Consider the following 24021-nt stretch of genomic DNA (forward strand, 5'->3'; position numbering starts at 1 on the left):
TGAGAAAGGGCAGGCAAGCTTCAGGTACAAAATGCTTGCCCCAGGACAGCCTACTAGCTGTCCAGATGAACACAATACTGAGACATCTGGCTGGTAGCTGGAGGAAAAGACAGAAAATTCAGGAAAGTTCCTCCCTTGTGAGATGCAGCAGGTCAATTGTGACATTGGCCCAAGTTGTTTATGAAGTCATGAGGAGCAAAGCCTGCCTCAGGCAGTCATGCAAACCTGCCGTTCTGCAAACTTTGTCAAAATGAATGCAGGGATGGGGGTGGGGGGTGGGGTGGGGCATTCATTTCTTCCCTGTGATCTTCGGATTGGCTTTATCATGTTTGGAGCTGGCAGGAGTCAGCACAATCGCTGAATATGTAACATTTACTGTCTCTTCGCAGTGTGGCAACTGCTTTTGGAACTGAAAAGCCCCAAATTTGTCTTTTTCTTTTAACTCAGCCCATGGAATGCAAGGGAACAACCTCTTTGCTTAGCTTCAAATCATCCTGAGTTTGAATGTCAACTTTTGAGTCTATGTGATTCACGCTGGTTGTAACCCACAAGGCATTATTTGGTCAAACCCCTGCACAAATTTAACACTACATCTTCTTGCTTTTACTCCGGTGATTTAGGATTCATTTCAGCATTCCATTAACTTTATTGGTTTCTGCTTCAGAGTGTCTAGACACTTTTAGTGCCATGTCTGTTGCCATTCTTAAATCTCCTTCAACGTCTCCATTGCTACTTTAGCATTGGGTACCTATGTTCAGTTCATCAATCTCTTCCATCTTGGGCCAAGATGAAAACTTCCCACAGGAAGGAAACAGCAGATTGAAAGTTATTGCTGGATTGCTCGTTTAGGATGTGTTGCAGAAATATTGCAGCACTTCATCAGCCTTGCACTGTTGTTCTGAATTGTTAACCGTGCACTCTTGCTTCTGAATCACCCCAGTCCTTCCTTGAGTGCATAGCCTTGGAGCTAGTACAGTATGAGAGAGTGCTCCACTACTTCAGGTATGGGTCATCAGAGGAGATGGGGAGCCAATTAAGTTGAGGTGATTGTTACAAATCTCAAGCACCATTTTAAAAAAAGGATGGGAACAATTTCTCACTCTATAATCAACACTAAATAAAAACAAGATTAATAGATGCAATATTGCACTGCACAAAATTGCTGGCAGCACTTCAACATAATTCATTGTGCCTGGCTCACTGTGAGGTGTCCTGACAGATTTTAACCATGTGTTATTAGAAGAAAAAATTTCTTCCCCGTTTGGATGGTGGAGCCTAATCAAGCAAGGGAAAATGAGAAGGAAACTAGAAAGTTTCACCTCAAAAAATGAAACAAGGACATGGAAAATAAAGGTGAAACAGAGCTTGAAAAGTAATGCTCATGTTATTAAGAATGATGAAAGTGCTGAATCGACTAATAGGTTCAACAACTGATGAACTAGAAATGGATGAGAGTATGATAAAAAATCGAGATGAGCTTTGGGTAAGTCAGGAACGGTAATGGAGAAAGGTTGCAGCAATCTAGATCAGGAATTAACAAGTTCAAATTAAGAAAAACAGAACTAATGGTGGGTATTTGAGAAATTTAAGTATGAAGCAAAAGTAAAAATATACATAACAAACAGCAAGACATTAGAGTGAACAATGTGAGGCCTTTAGGAAAGTGCTGGGAGTGTCTAACAGTGAGGGAACAATAGAGCAGTGAAAAACATGAAGCATTTTAACACTTTGGTAGGACCAACAATCTGTTGCAGGTTCAAGGTTATCTATGCAAGGGGAAATTAGATATAATCTGTGTAAGAAAAACAAGTATAGAGCCTGAGGATGGACATAACTTTAACATAGATGGATATCAAACACTTCAAAGAGACATAGACTGAGGGTAATCTGCTTTTGAAAGGATCTCAGAGATATCAAAAGGACTGAAGCTATCTTGGACATTGGGAAGAATCATTTAGTTTTAAAGGAAAGTTTTCAAAGCCAAGGCAAGTGTTAGAAGAAAGAGAGAGATTTACTAATTATGGATGAGCATATTTGCCCAAGAATTAAGAGTAATGATGGGACCTTTTGAATGAATCTCTCAGTTAAGAACACGTAGTATTTGGGAGAGCCTGAGGTGGTGGAAAGCTTAGAGTTTAGCTGATACTTAGCATCCATGTCTGAGAAAGTTATGAAACAAGATGAAAGAGAGGTAATGGAGCATTATGCCATCATTAGCTTGCAGATCTTATTACTCTTGGATTGACACTTTTGAAATGTGTTGACCAGAGGAAGAGTGCAATATGACAATGATCTGCATATATAAATACTTAAAATACTTAACTCTGACCTCCTTATTTTCCAAGATGCTCTTGCAATGTCAAGAGGGTTGGAATATAAAAGCAGTGATGTGCTTCTGAGGCTTTATAAAGCTCCAGTTACGTCCCATTTTGGGCCCCACACCTCAGGAAGGACATACCGGCACTGGAGCATGTCCAGCGGAAATTCACATGGATAATCCCTGAAATGGTAGGTTTAATGTACGATGAACGGCTGAGGATCCTGGGATTGTATTCATTAGAGTTTAGAAGGTTGAGGGGAGATCTAATAGAAACTTACAAGATAATGTATGGTTTAGAAAGCGTGGACGCTGGGAAATTGTTTCTGTTTGGCGGGGAGACCAGGACCCGTGGACACGGCCTTAGAATTAGAGGGGATAAATTTCAAACGGGAATGAGGAGACATTTCTTCAGCCAGAGAGTGGTGGGCCTGTGGAATTCATTGCCTCGGAGCGCAGTGCAGGCCGGGACGTTAAATGTCTTCAAGGCGGAGATTGATAAATTCTTGATCTCACAAGGAATCAAGGGCTACGGGGAGAGTGCAGGGAAGTGGAGTTGAAATGCCCATCAGCCATGATTAAATGGCGGAGTGGGCTGGATGGGCTGAATGGCCTTACTTCCACTCCTATGTCTTATGGTCTTATTAGGATTCTTTGCTGTGGAGGTAGCCAATTAAAGACATGAGGCACAATGCTAGATCAGCTATAATTATTGTGCTGGCAAATGTGTCTCACTCAGATCTCCAGTGAACATCTGGGCATCGCAGCAAATTGTCTCATCATGCAGTGAAAATAAACTGACATATGTATAATCCTGCAGCTAGTCACACTGCCCAAGATGCGTCTCAAGGGGAAAAAGAACAACTTGTTAGCTTTCACAGGGCACAAGATACTGTTAGTTCTGAAACTGCAGTTACTAAAATATCAGCACTTATTATATCATCTGTTAAATATCAACAATGTAACAGCATTGCTGTGAACACTTTTGGGCATTGAACAGTATCATGTGGGTCCTGCCTACAGGAAAGTTGCTGGCTGTCTACAGGCCTTCACTGGTGGGTAAGTTGTTGAATGAGGTTCTGAGCCATGGGATTTACATGCATTTGGAAAGGACTGATTGGGGATAGTCAGCATGGTTTTGTGCATGGGAAATCGTATATCACTAACTTGAATTAATTTTTGAAGAAGTGACTGAGAAGATTGATGACGGAAGAGTAGTAAGTATTGTCTACACGGGCTTCAACAAGGTGTTTGATAAGGTTCTGCACATAAGACTTTCTGGCAGAGTTTAGATCACATGGAATCCAGGGGAGCTAGCCATTTGGATGTGAAATTGGCTTGAAAGTAGGAGATACAGGGTGGTGGTGGAGGGTTGTTTGTCGGACTGGAAGCCAGTGACCAGTGGTGTGCTTGAGATTTGATTTGAATTAATTTATTGTGGTCACATGTACCTAAGTACAATGAAAAGCTTTGCTTTGTGAGCAGTGTAGGCAGATCATAGCAAACAAGGCAATAGAAATCAGGTTACGTTGCACAGGAAGTGTGCAAAGTGAGATCAACATTAGCATGGTCCAGATGATTTGAAGTAAGAGAGTCCATCCATCAGTCTAATAATGACGGGGAAGAAACTGTTTTTGAACCTGTTGGTGCATGTGTTCAAACTACTGTGTCTTCTGCCTGATGGAAGCAGTTGAATGAGAGCATTATCAGGGTGCGATGGCTCTTTAATGATGTTGGCAGCCTTTCCACAGCAAAGTGAAGTGTAAATGGAGTCCATAGATGGGAGAGTTGATGTCCATTATGGTCTGGGCAGTGCATACAACCTACCGTAGTTTCTTACTGCCCTGGGCAGAGCAGTTGCCATATCAGGCTGTCATGTGCCCAGACAGTACGCTTTCAATGGTGAATCTGTAGAAGTTAGTGAGGGACCTTACGGACAGGCCAAATTTCCTGAGCCGCTTGAGGAAGAAGAGGCGTTGTTGTGCCTTCTTAACTGTCGCATCTACGTGTGAAGCCCAGGACAGTTTGTCGGTTATCGTCACTCCAAGGAACTTGATGCTGTTGACTCTCTCTACCTCAGCTCCATCGATGTAGGTGGGAGTATGTCCTCCTCCTTTCTTCCTAAAGTCAACGATCAGTTCTTTAGATTTGCTGACATCGAGAGAGAAGTTGTTCTCATTGCACAGCTCTCAAGCCCTCTATCTCTTTTCTGTATTCTGACCCGCCGCTGTTTGATATCCATCCTACCTCAGTGGTGTCATCAGCAAACTTGTAGATGGAGTTCATTCAACATTTGGCAACACAGTCGTGGGTGTACAGGGAGTACAATAGGGGGCTGAGGATACATCTCTGGGGGGGATGTTGAGTGTTATTGTGAAGGAGGTGCAGTTACCTACCCTCACTCATTGTGGCCTATGGGTCAGAAAGCTCAGGATCAAGTTGTCGAGGGCAGACCTGAGAGCAAGGCTTTGGACAGTTGAGATTAATCTGGAGGGATTATGATGTTGAAGGTGGAGCTGTAGTCGATGAGTAGGAGTCTGGTGTAGGTGTCCTTGTTATCTAGATGTTCCAGGGATGAGTGCAGGGCTGGGAAAAGGCATTCGCTGTGGACCTGTTGCTCAGGAGACAGGTTGCAGGGGATTGATGCAGGTTGGGAAACTGGAGTTGATGTGGGTCCTGACTAGCCTCTTGACAAGTTTCATGATTATGGATATCAGAGCCTCTGAGCAGTAGTCATTAAGGCATGTTGCAAGTGCTGCAAGGATTGGTGCCACTGTTCTTTGTCATTTATACAAATGATTTGGATGTGCATATTGGAGGAGTGATTAGAAAATTTGCAGATGACACTTAGAACTGGTGGCACAGCAGGCAGCAAAGAAGCTTATCTCAGAGTACAATGGGATCTTGATCAGATGGGCCAATGGGCTGAGGAGTGACAGATGGAGTTCAATTTAAATAAATATGAGGTGCTGCATTTTGGTAATTCAAATCAGGGCAGGACTTATACAGTTAATTTTGTTAGGGTTCCCAGGAGTGTTGCCAGAGAGACTTTACTGTCCAGATGCATAGTTCCTTGAAGGTGGAGTTGCAGGTAGAATGGGTGAAAAAGGCATTTGGCACACTTTCCTTGTTGGTTAGTGCATTGAGTAAGGGAGTTGGGATTTTTGTTACAGCTGTACAGAACATTGGCTTGGCCACTTTTAGAATATTGTATTCAATTCTAGTGTCCCTGGAAAGATGTTGTTAAACTTGAAAAGACTCAGCAAAGATTTACAAGGATGTTGCTGGAATTGGAGGATTTGAGCTACAGGGAGGGGCTGAGTAGGCTGGGGCTATTTTCCTTGGAGAATTAGAGGTTGAGGGGTGACCTTATAGAAGTTTATAAAATCATGAGAGGCATGGATAGGGTGAATAGTCAGGGTCCTTTTCCCAGAGTAGGCGATCTCAAAACTAGAGGGCACAGGCTTAAGTTGAGAGGGGCAAGATTTAAAAGGAATCTGAGGAGCAACATTTTCATGCAGAATGTGGTGTGTGTATGGAAGGAGTTGCCAAAGGAAGTGATAGAGGCTGGTACACTGATAACATTTAAAAGGCGTTTGGATGGGTACATGAATAAGGAGAGTTTAGAGGGATATGGGCCAAACACTGGCAAATGGGACAGATTTATTCAGGATACCTGGTCGGCATGGGTGAGTTGGACCACAGGAGCTGCTTCCATTAGGTATAAGTCTGTGACTCACGGACCAGTATAAAATAGTGAAAGAAGGAACAAACTCTTGTATTTATATTATACAGTGTAATGTCTTTCATGCTGCATTCACACTGTTTCTAACTGCTCCTTGCAGTATTGGTCCTGATCAGACAGCCCGGTTAACAGTTGTACCCAAGAGGCAGGAGGTGGTGTTCTCCTCCAGAGCTTGGGGATATAATCCAAGCTGTCAGTCCTTCGGTAATACTGAAGGAGCACAGCATTATTAGAGACACTGTCTTTCAGAGGAGACATTAAATCGATGTCCTGCCTGCCTGCTCAGCTTCATGTGAAAGATCCCATGTCACTGCTCAGAAAAAGACCAAGGGATTCACCCGATGTCTCCACCAATAGTTTACAAACACTGTCCAAAAACATTAGCTGATCATTTATCATACAGCTGCTGATGGGACCATGCTGTGTGCAAATTACTTACTACATTTGCTTACTTAACAGCAGTGATTACAATTCCAAAATAGTTCCCTGGAATATCCTGAGTGTAAAAAATACAACATACATTTCAATCACTTTCCTTCTATACTCTATTCACAGCTTCTGGCTAGATCTCCAACCAGAGCCTGAGAGTATTGGAGTGGTTACATTTAGGCATAGATACACATTGAGTACTCGTGATTACGACATTTCATATACATCTTCATCTGTCTGCACTATCTAAAAATTTGAATCAACTTTCAGTAAATTTGATTCATCCAAAAGCCAATCTGAGTGCTACACCACATTGTAGTTACACTCCATCTTGTGTTCACCTGCCTCTTTTAGGGGGTTTAACTATCCTTCTCTCAGAAATCAGGTCTGACACTACATGGACATTGCGACAAGTCAATATATAATAATCTACAACGAATTTTGATCCTGGTGTCTTGTGAAGTTCTACCTCCATAGTCCTTCAGATTGGGCACCTGGGACTGCAGACACTGGAATTGCTTCTTTATACCTCTCAGTTTCTCTCTTCTCTGATAAGATCCTCCTTAAATGCCAACTCCTGACCAACCTCATTGTCACCCCTGCCTAATGCCTCCCTCTTTACCTCAGCATCCGTTTCTGTCTAATTACAATGCGCCATAGAAATGTTCCCTTGACATTAAAGGATGATGAAAATCTCGTTTAAAAGGGGCCTAGCTCTGTACTTGAACCACTGCGCAAGGCTAAAGATTAGTGCTGGTACGTGGGAATAGAAAGGATGGCTACTTTATTCTGTCGGGCCTGATATAATGGGCTGAATGTCCCCTTTCTGTACTGTAGCATTTCTAAGGCTGTATGACTGTTTAGTTAAAGGTGCTACACAAATGCAAGTTGTTGATGTTTATGTGCACTGCAGGATGCTGCAAGCTGAAATAAGCATAACTAAGACCACTGAAGATGAGCTTTGCTCGATTTTCCTAAGGTTTGTACCAATCAAAGGCAAGGTGAAACAGAAGGAATTGATTAAACAAGGCAAGAGTTAAATCAATTCTGCAAAATGGCTCTCCTCTGCCTGCAGTGAACAATACACAGGGCATCAATTAAAATATATATTTTACACTCACGCCACAGTTCAGGCATATGGCTGGTCAGAATCCCTGACTGACAACTTTGATCACCTGTTCCAGGCTGCCACCTCTAGCAGCAGAGCCAGATTGAAGAGGGAGGCACCCTTAATGGCAGAAATAATCATCAAGATTACCACTTCTCTGCAGAGAGCCTGCCTTCAGTAAAACAGGACAGCTTGATGTCAGGGAGGTGCCATGTTTTAGCTGCAGCACCATCCCTAGCACTGAATGGCAACAGATGCAAATGGTCCTGCTTTGTTCATGATCCTTACAATTTAAGGAGAGAGAGAATGATAATGACAGTCGGAGTCGAAGAAAGGAGATTTTTGGAATAGAATCCCTAAAAATGGCGAAACAAGCCCTTCAGTCCAACAAGTCCACATCAACCCTCAGAGCACCCACCCAAACCCATCCCCCTATAGCCCACAGACTACTGGCAATTTCCCATGGCCAATCCACCTAACCTGCACACCTTTGGACTGTGGGAGGAAACCCATACAGACATGGGGAGAATGTGCAAACTCCACACAGACAGTCACCTGATGGTGGAATTGAACTTGGGTTTCTGAGGCAGCAGTGCTAACCACTTTACCACCATGCCACCCTGAAGATGGGGAGTTGAAATCCTAAAAAACTGTGCCATGCTCCCAAAAAAAGATAAGTAATTGCAGTTGACGCAGTTTGATTGAATCTGACCGTTGCCCTGCTTTCTACACTCTAGTCAACTAATGGGTCATTCAGATCAATGAAATTTTGTCTAATGCATTCAGCATAGTTTGAACATTAACTAAAAGTGACATTCCTGATAGTCCCTAATTTCAGCAGTGATTTTTTAAAAAAGTTATGAGTTGTGGATGTCACCGGCTAGGCCAACATTGGGTTCTGTTCCTACCCTATCACTTTGCTGATTATTGGGAAGACAGGTAGGATGGAAATTGAGTAAATTGTGTAGATCCTGTTTTTTGTGTGTGAGTAAGCAGGATACAACTTCTCCTGGACAGAAGTCATTGATGTAGGTTTTACTACATCAATGTCTGGTTCTGGATCACAAGACCTCAGTACCATTGTCTGAATATTGCCAGGGTTAGTAGCCTTTGCAGTGTCAACTGGGAGTGTATCAGATTAACTGAAAGCTGTGATGCTGGGGTTCTCAGAGGGTGGTTAAAACAAATCTTCTTACTCAGCGCTTCTGGATGAAGAAGCAAATATTTCAGCCTCGTCTTTACACTAACGTGCTGAGCTCATTAAGGTTTGTGGAGCTCTGTTACACAATCTCACCCTTACAACCACCAGCTGTGGTGCTGGGACAGTGTCTACCTCAGAGGGCAGTGTGGAGATTAGATTAGTATGGGATGAGATGCCAGGTATAACCAGGACATGGGGGAAAGGATATCAGAGTGCCAGTGCATTGGACGATGAGCTCCCAGACACTGCAAAGGAGGAAGATGTGTACGGGCTGCCGCTGATGGACAATTACAGACAAATATTTAGTGCATTGACCTGCCACAGAGTCTTATCATGATCAAGGCGAATGGAAGAATCTCTCTGTAATTTGGCACAGGGCATTGGGTAACATCTTGTGTCCATCATGCCTGGTGTAAAAGCGATAGACAGCTTTGTGAAACGTTGAAAGAACAGCTCGGAACATCTAATGGTCGCTCTGTCAAATCATTACAGCAACCCAGTATCTGGGCTCTGCAGTGAAAAGCTCACATTCAGGCCATGCTGTGCAACTCAGGATGGAGCTATGCAGGCTTACACTGCTGCTATTGCTTCTGCAGATACCAATTCCTGAAGGGACTTGCAGACTTTCCACACAAATTCTGACAATGTCACCCAGTGGACTAACAGGGTCTGCACTAAACAAGGGCCTGTCATCCTCTATCACTGATCGAATTTCTGCTTTCACCACTACACCGGTGTTCCTTTTCAGTCCAAGGCCCAGAGCTGGTCGCGGTGACCATGCAAGGTTATTAGCGGTGTCCCTTCCTCCAAAAATCAGCAACATTTTCCTCTGACATTTTAGCAGCATTTGCAGCAGCAGCAGAGTGAACGATCTCATCAGTTCTCGGGAATTAATTCAGATGGTCAACTGGTTCTTGGAAGTTGAGATGGGAGCCCGCCCTGGAGAGTAGGGATGGTCTCTTGGTTATGGTGACGTTTGGAGTATCAGCAGAGATGAGATGGTCTTGACAGAGGTGACATTCTGGGTCTGCTCATTGGCAGCAGGAGCTACTTCAGAATGCTTGCTCCTTGGTGTCGTGGCCTCACGGATAGCTTTGGCAGCCGTGGAGTGAAGTGACGTCCCCGTAGCCATTTAGAAAATCATGAAGCCTTGGATAGAACAGAAAAATGAAAAAAAACTTGTATGATTTATTTCTTTTTTATAATTCACATCGTTCAAATGTCACTGGTTTACGGTGACTTATCTACAATTTTTACACCACTGCTAATACCTTGGGAATGTCCTTTTGGCTAAAGCAGCTATTGATGAAGAGACCCAGCATCGCCTCCATTGTGCTAGAACAGCTCTCGGCCACCTGAGAAAAACAGTGTTTGTGGACAATGACATCAGATCCAACACCAAGATCATAGTATACAGAGCTGTTGTGGTTCCCTCCCTCCCATATAGCTCTGGGACGTGGACTGTCTACAGCAGACACCTCAAGGCACTGGGATAATACCATCAATGCTGCCTGCACAAGATCCTGCAAATCTATGGGGAGGAAAGACAGACCCACATCCTCGACCAGGTCAACGATCCCGGCATTGAGGCACGGACGACCCTTGATCGGCTACGATGGGCTGGATATGTTGTCCACATGGCCGACATGAGACTCCCCAAGCAGGTGCTCTACTCCCAGCTTTGAAATGGCAGGTGAGCCCCAGGTGGGCAGAGGAAATGCTTCAGTGATACCCTCAAGGCCTCACTCATGAACATAGAACATAGAACATAGAACATAGAACATAGAACAGTACAGCACAGAACAGGCCCTTCAGCCCACAATGTTGTGCCGGCCATTGATCCTCATGTATGCGCCCTCAAATTTCTGTGACCATATGCATGTCCAGCAGTATCTTAAATGACCCCAATGACCTTGCTTCCACAACTGCTGCTGGCAACGCATTCTATGCTCTCACAACTCTCTGTGTAAAGAACCCGCCTCTGACATCCCCTCTATACTTTCCACCAACCAGCTTAAAACTATGACCCCTCGTGCTAGCCATTTCTGCCCTGGGAAATAGTCTCTGGCTATCAATTCTATCTATGCCTCTCATTATCTTGTATACCTCAATTAGGTCCCCTCTCCTCCTCCTTTTCTCCAATGAAAAGAGACCAAGCTCAGTCAACCTCTCTTCATAAGATAAGCCCTCCAGTCCAGGCAGCATCCTGGTAAACCTCCTCTGAACCCTCTCCAAAGCATCCACATCTTTCCTATAATACGGCGACCAGAACTGGACGCAGTATTCCAAGTGTGGTCTAACCAAAGCTTTATAGAGCTGCAACAAGATCTCACGACTCTTAAACTCAATCCCCCTGTTAATGAAAGCCAAAACACCATATGCTTTCTTAACAACCCTGTCCACTTGGGTTGGGCATTTTAAGGGATCTATGTATCTGCACACCAAGATCCCTCTGTTCCTCCAAACTGCCAAGAATCCTATCCTTAATCCTGTACTCAGCTTTCAAATTTGACCTTCCAAAATGCATCAGCTCGCATTTATCCAGGTTGAACTCCATCTGCCACCTCTCAGACCATCTCTGCATCCTGTCAATGTTCCGCTGCAGCCTACAACAGCCCTCTATACTGTCAATGACACCTCCGACCTTTGTGTCGTCTGCAAACTTGCTGACCCATCCTTCAATCCCCTCATCCAAGTCATTAATAAAAATTACAAACAGTAGAGGCCCAAGGACAGAGCCCTGTGGAACCCCACTCACCACTGACTTCCAGGCAGAATATTTTCCTTCTACTACCACTCGCTGTCTCCTGTTGGCCAGCCAATTCTGTATCTAAGCAGCTAAGTTCCCCTGTATCCCATTCCTCCTGACCTTCTGAATGAGCCTACCATGGGGAACCTTATCAAATGCCTTACTGAAGTCCATATACACCACATCCACAGCTCGACCCTCATCAACTTTTCTAGTCATATCCTCAAAAAACTCGATAAGGTTTGTGAGGCATGACCTACCCCTCACAAAGCCGTGTTGACTGTATTTGATCTAGCCATGCTCCTCCAGATGGTCATAAATCCTATCCCTCAGAATCCTTTCTAACACCTTGCAGACGACAGACGTGAGACTTACTGGTCTGTAATTGCCGGGGATTTCCCTATTTCCTTTCTTGAAGAGAGGAATTACATTTGCCTCTCTCCAGTCCTCAGGTACGACTCCAGTGGAGAGCGAGGATGCAAAGATCTTCACAAGTGGCGAAGCAATTTCATTTCTCGCTTCCCAAAGCAGCCGAGGACAAATCTGGTCTGGGCCTGGCGACTTGTCAATCTTAATGTTTGACAAAATTTCAGCAGATCAGCTTCCTCTATCTCTATCCATTCCAGCATGCACACCTGCTCTTCAAAGGTTTCATTCACTACAAAGTTCGTTTCTTTCGTAAAGACAGAAACAAAAAACTCATTTAGGGCTTCCCCTACCTCCTCAGACTCCACACACAAGTTCCCTATGCTATCCCTGATCGGCCCTACTCTTTCTTTGACCATTCTCTTATTCCTCACATAAGTGTAAAATGCCTTTGTGTTTTCCCTGATTCCTTCTGCCAAGCCTTTCTCGTGCCCCCTCCTGGCTCACCTCAGACCTTTTTTGAGCTCCTTCCTTGCCTGCGAGTAATCCTCTCTAGCTGAACTTGACCCTAGCTTCCTCCACCTTATGTAAGCTACCTTCTTCCTTTTCACAAGAAGCTCCACCGCTCTCGTCATCCAAGGTTCCTTTATCTTACCCCTTCTTGCCTGTCTCAGAGGGACATATTTACTCATCACTCGCAACAACTGTTCCTTAAACAGTCTCCACATGTCTATAGTTCCCTTACCATGGAACAATTGCTCCCAGTCCATGCTTCCTAACTCGTGTCTAATCGCGTCATAGTTTCCTCTTCCCCAATTAAATATCCTCCCATTTTGCCTAATCCTCTCCTTCTCCATAGCTATGTAGAATGGGAGGCAGTTATGGTCACTATCACCAAAATGCTCTCCCACCACAAGATCTGATACCTGCCCCGGCTCGTTTCCGAGCACCAAGTCTAGAATGGCCTCTCCCCTCGTCGGCCTGTCAACGTACTGCGTTAGGAAACCCTCCTGAACACACCTTACAAATACAGTCCATTCAAATCTTCTGCTCGAAGCAGGTTCCAATCAATATTAGGAAAGTTAAAGTCACCCATTACAACAACCCTACTGCGACCACACTTTTCCAAAATCTGTCGACCTATGCTTTCTTCAATCTCCCTGCTGCTATTTGGGGGCCTGTAGTAAACCCCTAACGAGGTGACTACTCCCTTGCTGTCCCTAATTTCCACCCATACTGACTCAGTAGGCAGATCTTCCTCGACAATAGAAGCTTCTGTAGCTGTGATACCCTCTCTGATTAGTAGCACTACACCCCCTCCTCTTTTCCCCCCCTCCCTATTCTTTTTAAATGTTCTAAACCCTGGAACATCCAGCAACCATTCCTGCCCATGAGAAACCCATGTCTCTGTTATGGCCACAACATCATAGCACCAGGTACTGATCCATGCTCTAAGTTCATCACTTTTATTCCTGATACTCCTTGCATTAAAGCAAACACACTTTAACCGATCCCTTGGTTCCTTCCCACTAGCTGGTCTACCTCTTGCTACTGCCTCACCTGCATCAACTCTCACCTCCGGTATACAGCTCAGGTTCCCACCCCCTTGCCATACTAGTTTAAACCTTCTCGAACTACTCGAGCAAGCCTTCCACCCAGGACATTGGTCCCCTTCCAGTTCAGATGCAACCCGTCCTTCTTGTACAGGTCCCACCTTCCCCAGAAGGCATCCCAATTATCTACGTATCTGAAGCCCTCCCTCCTACGCCAGCTGCGTAGCCACGTGTTCAGCTGCGCCTGCTCCCTGTTCCTCGCCTCGCTATCTCGTGGCACTGGTAGTAAACTAGAGAACACTACTCTGTTCGTCCTGCTCTGCAGCTTCCATCCTAACTCCCTGAAATCACTTTTTATATTCTCAATCCTATTTCTGGCTATATCATTTGTGCCAATATGTAACACGATTTCTGGCTGTTCGCCCTCCCCTTTTAGAACCTTATACACCCGATCGGAGACGTCCCGGACCCTGGCACCAGGGAGGCAACATACCTTCCGGGAATCCCGATCCTGACCACAAAATCTCCTGTCAATTCCCCTAACTATCGAGTCCCCTACCACGAGTACTTTTCTATTCTGCCCTCTTCCCTTCTTTGCCACAGTGTCAGGCTCAGTGCCAGAGAACTGACTACTATGGCTTTCCTCTGGTAGGTCATCCCCCCCAGCAGTATCCAAAACGGTACAACATTCCCACAGGCACCCGGGAATCATTGGCCTAAAACCATCCAAAGTGGAGGGGGAGCATCTGGGAAGGTGTCAAGTGCCTTGAGACTTGGTGTTGGGGGGAAAAGTAGAAGCCAGGCAAAAGTATTAAAGGAGCACACTGCCCCACCCACTCCTTCCCACAACCACCTTCTTCCCCAAGTGTAACAGGGCCTATGGTAACTGCATCAGCCTGTACGACCACCTGCTGACTCACCCTGCGAGTCATCCTCTTCTACAAGGGACTGCCAATGATGATGATGCATATTTTACCCTATTTTCATAAATACCTGCAATAATAAATTACCAATATTATTATTGTTATTGTTATATTGTTTGCATAGCATTGACACACCAGCCAGGCAAAGGTGCCCACAAGATTAGATGTTAGAAAATGTACCATCAATAGTTTTGTACGTGTTGTTCAAATTTCTACTGGATAAAATATAGAAAGGATTTTTGTTGGTGACTATAAATTTGGGGTCCTGGCCCTTATGACAGCGAGTATCAAATGGATTGAAAGTTTGTGGCGTGGAACAACTGTGATGTGGGAATGAGATCTAAGGGAACCTGGAGTTTGTGTTTATAGTCATGGAGAGGTCAACAATAGATATCCTCTTCTGCCTCTAACCCTTCCTCCTCCTCTATCAAAAGTGATAGAGGAGACCATCAGAGAATCTTTTCTGGGATATGGGGCTCTCAGAGTCTGAACTAATGTCTAAGGACATTGACGGTTTAGTCCACCATATTCCAGGGGGTTCCATACTTTTCATTGGAGGTATGCTACCTGTATGTGATCAGATGGAGAAAGGAAGTTGTGTAGCATGCCATGGCATCCAGTAGCCAGGCTGTGGTTCCTCCTCGTCAGACTGGACACACTTGATTGGCACAGGATGAATGCATTCTGGCTGTTACCAAAAGATCAGGCATTCAGTGACAGGATCCCCTGGGCATGGTCATATTCACCAACTGCGCATAAATGGAACATAGCCCCTGTGGTTATGGGACATTTCCCTGTCAACGTTGTGACAAGATGGTGGCACTGGCTGCATTGTTTTTCTCTGTCTCCTTTTTGTCTTTTATCTTTCTCATTACCTTCCTGACATTGTGGGGAGGCTGGGACAGTGTTAGTGGTGACTGCTGGCTTGTGGGCCCGATGTATGGATTCCTGGGATGGTGGCAGGGTGTCAGTTGCAGCAATGGTAGAGCAGGGACTCCTGGGGCTGGCGCCCTGTAGAAGTCTTGGAGCTAAGTTTGGGACTCTGGCCAATGAAGCTGATCTTCTGGCATTTTGGCCGTGCTTTCTTTCTATTATTCTGTACATCAAAATGGCATTAGTTTGTGGCAACAGAACAGCTTTCACTGTATCTCCCTAGATGTATGTGACAATAAAACATTCATTCATTTGTTTCAACATATAGGCCTCACAGATGCATCTGTGCACTGCTGACCACATTCTGTGCCATTGGCAGACCTGGCTAGCCTGGCAAAAACAAGTGCTCATACCACCTGCTCCTCCCTCTGGACCAAAACAATTTGATGAAGCCCCTCCTCCCTTACCAGGTCTGTTTCACCTCCTAAGTACAGCGATAGACAGAGAAAAATAAATGGGCCGATTCCGGGGATGGCGGGTCTGATGTATGAGGAGAGATTAACTGGATTGGAATTGTTTTCACTGAAGTTCAAACAAGTGTTGGGGGCGGTGGGGGGGAAGATCTCATAGATACTTATAAAATTCTAACAGGACTGGGCAGGGTAGATGCAGAGAGGATGTTCCCGATGGTGGGTGTGTCCAGAACTGGGGGTCACAGGATGAGGATTCAGGGTAGATGATTTAAGACAGAAATGAGGAGACATTTTATCACCCAAAAAGTGCTGAGCCATTACCACAGGAAGCAGTGGATGCCAAAATATTGAATGTATTCAAGAGGTGACTAGATATAGCACGCGGGGCGAATGGGATCAAAGGTTATGGGGAGAAAGCTGGATCAGACTATTGAGTTGGATGAGCAGTCATGATCGTGAAGAATGGCAGAGCAGGCTCGAAGGGCCAAAGGGCCTCCTCCTGCTCCAATCTTCTATGTTTCTATGTCAACCTGCTCCCAACCTGGACGAATGGTCAGTCATTGAGACAGTGGGCCTGGTGGCCTGAACAGCCACTGGCAGTGCCATCCTTGCTCTTCTCTGAGGTTGCAGCACCATTTCCGAAAGTGGCACTGTTCAGTCCCCACCTTCTTGATGACACCGAAGCAGTGTTCCTGGCTGAGATGGTGATGGGAGAAAAGCTCTCTAACATCTCCCAGGCGCTGTGTTTTTAATGAAATCTCTCCTCCTCCCTCTGGGTTGTCTCCCTGCTCCATTTGCAGGTCCCACTGCAACTCAAGGGCTCTGACAGAGGTTTTCAAAATCGTGAGTGGGCTGAATAGAGTTGCAGGGAGGAACATGTTCCCGCTCATGAAACAAGAAAAGAATGAGTGGCCATAGGCTTAAATTGATGTGTAAATGAAGCAAGGGTGATGTGGGGAGAAAATAAACCTTTTCACTCAGTGAACAGTTAAGGTATGGAATGTACTGCCAGGAAATGTGGTGGAGATGGATTCAATTACAACATTCAGGGGATCAGGATGGTTTTTGGGACAAAAATGGTGTGCAGGGATATGGGGAAAAGTCAGGAGATTGAAAATCAGTACAGGCATGATGAGTCAAATAGTACCTTTCTGTGCTGTAACAACTAGTTACAGAGCCGTAGGGCATGGAAACAGAACAACTGGTCCAAGTAGCCCATACCAATGAGGTTTCTCAAATTAAACTAGTCCCATTTGCCTGCATTTGGCCCATATCCCTCTAAAACTATTCTGTGAAGGGGAGCTGAAATGATAGCCTCTGTTACTGAAGCAATTTTCCTTCCAACCGATCATTCAAGCCTACGGAGTCGGTGGTTGATATCCAACATCACTGCTCTTGAAAATCCATCCTTTCTTAAAAATTCTTTTGTGGTGTCACTGGCTGGCCAACTCTCCTTGCCTGTCCCTTCAGTAGAATTCCAACAGCACTAACACAGACTCCACACCAGGAAAGTTAAAAGCACTTGTGTGTTTCTGGTTAGAGCTTTAAGTAGCATTGTGGGTCATCCCGCGGCCATACCTGACTGCGAGGGTGTTAACTGAACCTGTGTTGTGCAAATTAAAATACGATGCAGGCAAATCGATTTATTTTGCCATGACGATCTGCCCATTCTGCATGCTTTTGATGCGCGCTAGTGCTATTCCAATCGGTGGGGGAGCCAAGCAGAAATTGAGTGCGCTGACCTTTCTGAGTTTCAGGCTTTTTGCAATGCCACCAATCTGCATCTGCGTTACCACACTTCAGGACATCTCTTAAAACCTGTCAATTGCTTTTAAAATACAATCACTGTTTATAAATGTAATCAACAGCAGTCCTCTGCACAGCAAGATGCCACATGCAGTAGGTGAGATGAAGAGCAGTTAATTTCCTTTTTGGCCACATTCCTTGAATAGTAATCAGGCTACCTTGTTCTGTCACAATTGCAACACCAAATCTTTCCAGTATAACAAACAAGAGTACCAATCGCACAATGAGGCACTCCTTGCTGAAAACTACAATCACTTGCACATTACCTGGACTGAAGGTCAAACAATCTTGTGATTCTAATGTAAAAGAGACCTGGACCAAACTGACACTAAGATGAATGCATTTCTGTTCAAAGACTGTGTGCTGAAAGGAGTTAAACCATCCTCCCTCTACCTGTGACACCATGATTTAAATCCATTTCAGACTGATAGGATCAAAGTCTGCTCTTTAATAGCTGTCATGGTCCTAAGTGAAATGAATAGAGCAATCTCAAGCAGGTTCCTAGTGTGTGCATGTCCTTGGTGGATATTTCAACAGCAACTGGCCCTGAAACGCCTGTCTCGCTCAGGATTATCAACATGGTGACTGTGTATGAAATGGAAATGACACCTGGGTACAAAACAAGTGCTCTTTGGAGCTTTTGTACCAAAACTGTGTTGTTGTGTGAATTGAGAGAAGAACCTAGATCCAACTGGACGTACTGTACCTGACAAACAAGTACTTGGTCCTAAAAATGTGTAAAAAACAATCTTCAGTTCGTCCAAAGACATGTTCTTCATTTTGAAAAGGACAAAGCCCTCGTTAAAGGAGTCCCTGCTGAGTCTTTACATGTAATCAAGAATTGCTTGGAAAAAGCTATTTGCTGCGTAAATGTTTGAGCACTTAATATGTTCCTGTGATAAACACTTGTCTGCTTTTTAAAGGGAGATTTTTCAGGCTTTTTTGAAATGAGTTAACACCTTCACTAATACAGAGGACAATAAAATGTTATTGAAATGTGTTAAGTGTGTTTATTCGTACTAGAGGGGCAAAAAGATCAAGTTGTAGCCTAATTTCACTTAAAAGCATCGAGGTTAAAAAACACCATCATCTCAATTGTCATCAAACCAGCTAGGCAACAAAGAGATGTTTTCTAACTCATTGTGTGGGAATTCCTGATTCAGTGTTTTTGGTCAGCTTGTGCTCACATGAAATAAAAGATTGCAGATCTGCACAACATATTCGCTAACATCCTTTGGGCTGCCTGTGTTGTGCATCAGATGGTTTATCTGGAAGGGTGGAGTGTGTCAAGCAAATTCAGTAAAATTCTGTCGTCAATAAAACAATTTCTGTTTATTAAAAATCCAATACAGAAAGGCAAAATTTTAAGAATTGAGCTAGGGCAGGAGATGCATAAGGAAGTAATCCTCACACCAAAGATAATGAGCATTTGTAACTCTCTATCCCATAAAGCTAACAAGTCTCCCACTTGAGATAGTAGAAAGTGCAGATGCTGGAGAATCTGCGATAACACGGTGTAGAGCTGAACACAGCAGGCCAAACAGCATCATAGGAGCACGAAAGCTGACATTTTGGGCCTAGACCTTCTTCAGAAAATAAGGGCCTAGACCCAAAACGTCAACTTTCCTGCTCCTATGATGCTGTTTGGCCTGCAGTGTTCATTCAGCTCTACACTGTGTTATTGCATGTCTCCCACTAGAACCTGGAATGGTTTCAATGGAGCTCCAAGCAGATAGGACCTGATGGGAATGTGCTTGAAGCCTTTCTAGGGCCCAGTGTCTTTAATATAACCAAATCACAGATATGTTGGATGTCTTCTCTCACAGCTTAACGAACCTCTGGTAGCTGGAAGCTTTAAAAATCTCAAGTAAGAGTCCAGACTTGGCAGGTAAGGGTGGATACTAATAAAATGGGGGTTAGCCAAGATACTAATATTTTTACAACTTATGACCAATACTCTTTAATCTGTATTACTTGGCATCATATTTGCATCATACATGAACAATTTGCCTTCATTATTAGTTTTTGAATTCAGTCTAAGACTCCTGTAACTTTCACACACACAATTTTGAAGTTTAGCACCAATGTGGTATATTAACATGACTAAGAACTTGCATGTTTTTGTCTTTCTGACTGTTTAAGAGCTCAGTGTCAGAGCTGAAGATTCAAACCTTTCAGTCAGAACTTCATCAGTTTGAGCCCCAAATCTGGATCGCACTTTGCACACATTTGAAAGAGCTGTAGCCCTCTCTTTCAGGTGAAATATAGAAGTCACACGACAACAGGTTATAGTCCAACAGGTTTATTTGAAATCACAAGCTTTCATAACTCTGCTCCTTCATCAGGTGAAGCAGTTCACCTATCAAAGGAGCAGTGCTCCAAAAGCTTGCGATTTCAGCTCTTCCATGCGACTTCTGACTTTGTCTAACCCAGTTCAGCACCGACAACTTCACATCAAGTGTAACATAACATTAAAATTATGTCTGACAGTAAAGGCAGGCAGAAATGAAAAGCATTGAGCTAAACGAAAAGGAGGGGGAGCTTCCTCAGTGTCTTGCTTCACGTCCCTTCCTCCGTCATCAATGACAAAAACAAATCAACAGCTTATTCAGAGATAATGGGAACTGCAGATGCTGGACAATCCAAGATAACAAAGTGTGGAGCTGGATGAACACAGCAGGCCAAGCAGCATCTTAGGAGCACAAAGGCTGACGTTTCGGGCCTAGGTTGCCTCTTCAGCACCTACACTGGCCCTAAGCCCCACCTCTTCCTCCGTTACATTGATGACTGTATTGGCGCCGCCTCGTGCTCCCAAGAGGAGCTTGAACAGTTCATCTACTTCACCAACACCTTCCACCCCAACCTGGGCCATCTCCAACACATCCCTCACCTTCCTGGACCTATCTGTCTCTATAGCAGGCAACTACCAAGAAACCAATGTCCATTTCAAGCCCACTGACTTCCCCAGCTACCTAAAATATCCCTCCTCCCACCCACCTTCCTGCAAAAATTCCATCCTCAATTCCCAATTCCTTCGCCTCTGTCGCATCTGCTCCCAGGATGAGGCATTCCACTCCCGCACATCCCAGATGTCCTCGTTCTTCAAGGACCACAACTTCCACACCCACTCAGTGGTCAAGAACGCCCTCGACTGAGTCTCCCACATTTCCTGCACCTCATCCCTCACACCCCATCCCCGCAATAACCGCCAAAAAAGAATCCCCCTAGTCCTCACATACTACCCTACCAACCTCCCCATACAATGCATCATCCTCTGACACTTCCGCCATCTACAATCCGACCCCAACACTCAAGACATATTTCCATCCCCACCCTTGTCTGCTTTCCGGAGAGACCACTCTCTCCGGGACTCCATTGTCCGCTCCACATTCCCCTCCAAACCTACCACACCCGGCACTTTCCCCTGCAACCGCAGGAAGTGCTACACTTATCCCCTCACCTCCTACCTCACCCCCATCCCAAGCCCCAAGATGACTTTCCACATCACACAGATGTTCACCTGCACATCTGCCAATGTGGTATACTGTATCCACTATACCCGGTGTGGCCTCCTCTACATTGGGGAAACCAAGTGGATGCTTGGGGGCCGCTTTGCAGAGCATCTACGCTCAGCTCGCAATAAACAACCACACTATCTAGTTGTGAGCCATTTCAACTCCCCCTCCCATTCTTCAGATGGCATGTCCATCATGGGCCTCCTGCAGTGCCATAATGATGCCACCTGAAGGTTGCAGGAACAGCAACTCATATTCCACTTGGGAACCCTGCAGCCCAATGGTATCAATGTGGATTTCACAAGGTTCAAAATCTCCCCCTCCCCCCACTGCACCCCAAAACCAGCCCAGCTTGTCCCCTCCCACCAATGCATCCCAAAACCAGCCCAACTCGTCCCAGCCTCCCTAACCTGTTCTTCCTCTCACCTATCCCCTCATCCCACCTCAAGCTGCACCTCCATTTCCTACCTACTAACCTCATCCTGCCCCCTTGACCTGTCCGTCCTCCCCGGACTGACCTATTCCCTCCCTACCTCCCCACCTATATTCTCCTCTCCACCTATATTCTCCTATATCCATCTTTGGTCTGCCTCCCCCTCTCACCCTAGTTATTTCAGAATCCTCTCCCCATCCCGCTTTTCTGATGAAGGGTCTAGGCTTGAAACGTCAGCTTTTGTGCTCCTGAGATGCTGCTTGGCCTGCTGTGTTCATCCAGCTCCACACTTTGTTATCAACAGCTTATTCAACTAAATTACTTGTTTGTGTGAGTTTACTGCCTGTAATTTGTACTGTTGCATTTGCTGACATAACTTCAGGCAACATATTTTGAGCCCAATGTTAATTTAGGCAAAAATCCAGAAGTAACAGAAAACTGTAGTGGGCCTGAAGAATTTACCACTTCAATACATTGGAGGTACATAAGGAATTTCCATAACCGCAACAGAAACACCTAGGCCTCAGCGTCCTCAGTCTATTAATGTAAGAGTTGAAATCACACTGTTTGTAAAATGTATTTTATTGTACGTGTTTGAAACTTAATCTCTACTTATCACTTGAACAAAGGTGCTCTCTAATGGCTCCAATATCCTATTTTTTTAATGTGTGCATGTCTGAATGGAATGGGAAGATCAATGGGTTAATTGCAGTAAAATTCCCCTGAATGGTATAATATCACAATGGATCTGAATTCTCCACTGTTTCGCAGAATGCCTGGGAGTGATGTGGAGCAGCAACTAGCAGATGTTCTGAGTCTTATGTCAACCAATTGCCAACATCTGAGGCACAAGGCTGCACATGCCACCCACTAAATGCCATGAAACCACTGACACACATCAAGAAATCACTATGTAAATTTCATTGAAACTGATTAAAGAGTAATGAAATGGAAATATATGCATTGTTTGCTTTTCCAATTTGCCTTATTAAAAAAAACAACCTCGACACATTTAGCACTGAGGTAAATATGAGTAATCTAGAAACTAATATCCCCCACTGGGTCAATTAACATATCAAAAGTATTTAAAAATGTTGAGTTGTTTATAAACCAGAAATAGCAATCAGAAGCATGTTTCCAGAACTGATAACCATACAGGGACGGTATATAACTATGGACTCACTAATGAGCTAATACAGGAGAGACTTACACAGTGCAAATAAATTGAAAGGACTTATGTGGAGAAGCTAACATATACAGGCAAAGCTGCAATAAATGATTATGGTACAGTGGGAAAAGTAATTTACATTAAGTGCCTCCAACATTACAAGGAAAATAATCCAGTTAAACTCAGTAATGAGTTGAATGCAATGAATAAATAAATGAAAGCCTAAACTGAAAGATTATCACTATTGAGCAATCTGTCAGAATGTTGAAGGTTCCTGGGAAAGTTTCTTTCCACTGTCTAGACAGACCTCATTGGATTCAGTCTGTGGAAGTAGCTGTGACAATTCTCCCACACTCAATGGAAATGGAATGATCAAAATGAGCAATGAGTGGCAATCAAGAAAGAAAATGAAGCATTTGTATAGCTCTTTATCAGCCCTCCTAGAGTTTTTCACAAAACTCATAACATACAATGAAAGAAATTAATGCACTGTTCTCTGTGAGCAGTCAAACACTGCAGGTATCGTTGATACTAAATGTGTTGTATTGCTTCTCTGTGTTTGCCAGTGTTGGTTGAGGAAAGAAACTTCGCCAAGGTTTAGGAGAACCTCCTGGTGTTTGTATTTTTACTGTCATTCTAAAATAATAACTGAGGTTCCAGTCTATCCCGTTTGAAGGAAGGAATTTCTGTCAATGTATCACATTTTAAGGTGTAAGGTTCTGATTTGCAACCAGTAATTTGCTGATTTTGAGTGTTTAAATCACCTCCAGATCCCTGGTTGTAGACACTGGACTTATTTAGGAATGTGAAATGAAGAAGGCAGTAGGCAGTGTTTGAAGGCGAAAGAATCTCTGCTTTTATTTATTGTACAAAAGGTAACAAGAAATAAAGGTAAAAACACTGAACAGTGAAATTAACACAATCAATTACACAGAGGGCCGTAAATAAACACACTATTAAATTGAACACAGATTAAACACTCCTCGAGCCTAAATAACAGTTTTAATCACAGAATCAGGCTTTCTACTCTTGGGTTATTTGAACTGTCCCCAGCCACCTTCCCCTTCCTGCTAGCTAGATCAAGAACTTTGGGGTCTCAGGAGTTTCAGCTCGCCATTTCGGAAAAACATAGTTTTAAAAGGTGTGCAGTTGCTGAGTTTCTCACTGTTGGTTGGATTGGTGTTGGAACACACCTGCTTCTGGATGCATTTGTTCAGATAGCGCTTCGTTGCCTTTCCCCTTCTCAGGCGTCCTGTGCTGTGATGGTGCCCTTAGTTGGGCTTCCCAGTTCAGCTTCCCTGTTCGCCCTTTGTGGTTCTTGGCTCCGAAGCTGCTTGATGGGGCTGGTATTCCTGTGGGGAT

General features: G+C 44.3%; 1 long non-coding RNA gene across 1 annotated transcript in view; it reads left to right on the top strand.

Moving 5' to 3' along the window:
• Window positions 1–22370, top strand: part of LOC125465715 (uncharacterized) — a 45290-nt gene extending 22920 nt beyond the window's left edge. Inside the window, exons 3-4 of the long non-coding RNA XR_007250303.2 lie at window positions 19370–19431; window positions 22263–22370. This is a non-coding gene — a long non-coding RNA (uncharacterized LOC125465715). The remainder of the gene's footprint in view (window positions 1–19369; window positions 19432–22262) is intronic.
• Window positions 22371–24021: the final 1651 nt, after the last annotated feature.

Source organism: Stegostoma tigrinum, chromosome 30 (genome assembly GCF_030684315.1).
Source record: "Stegostoma tigrinum isolate sSteTig4 chromosome 30, sSteTig4.hap1, whole genome shotgun sequence".
Lineage (NCBI taxonomy): Eukaryota > Metazoa > Chordata > Chondrichthyes > Orectolobiformes > Stegostomatidae > Stegostoma > Stegostoma tigrinum.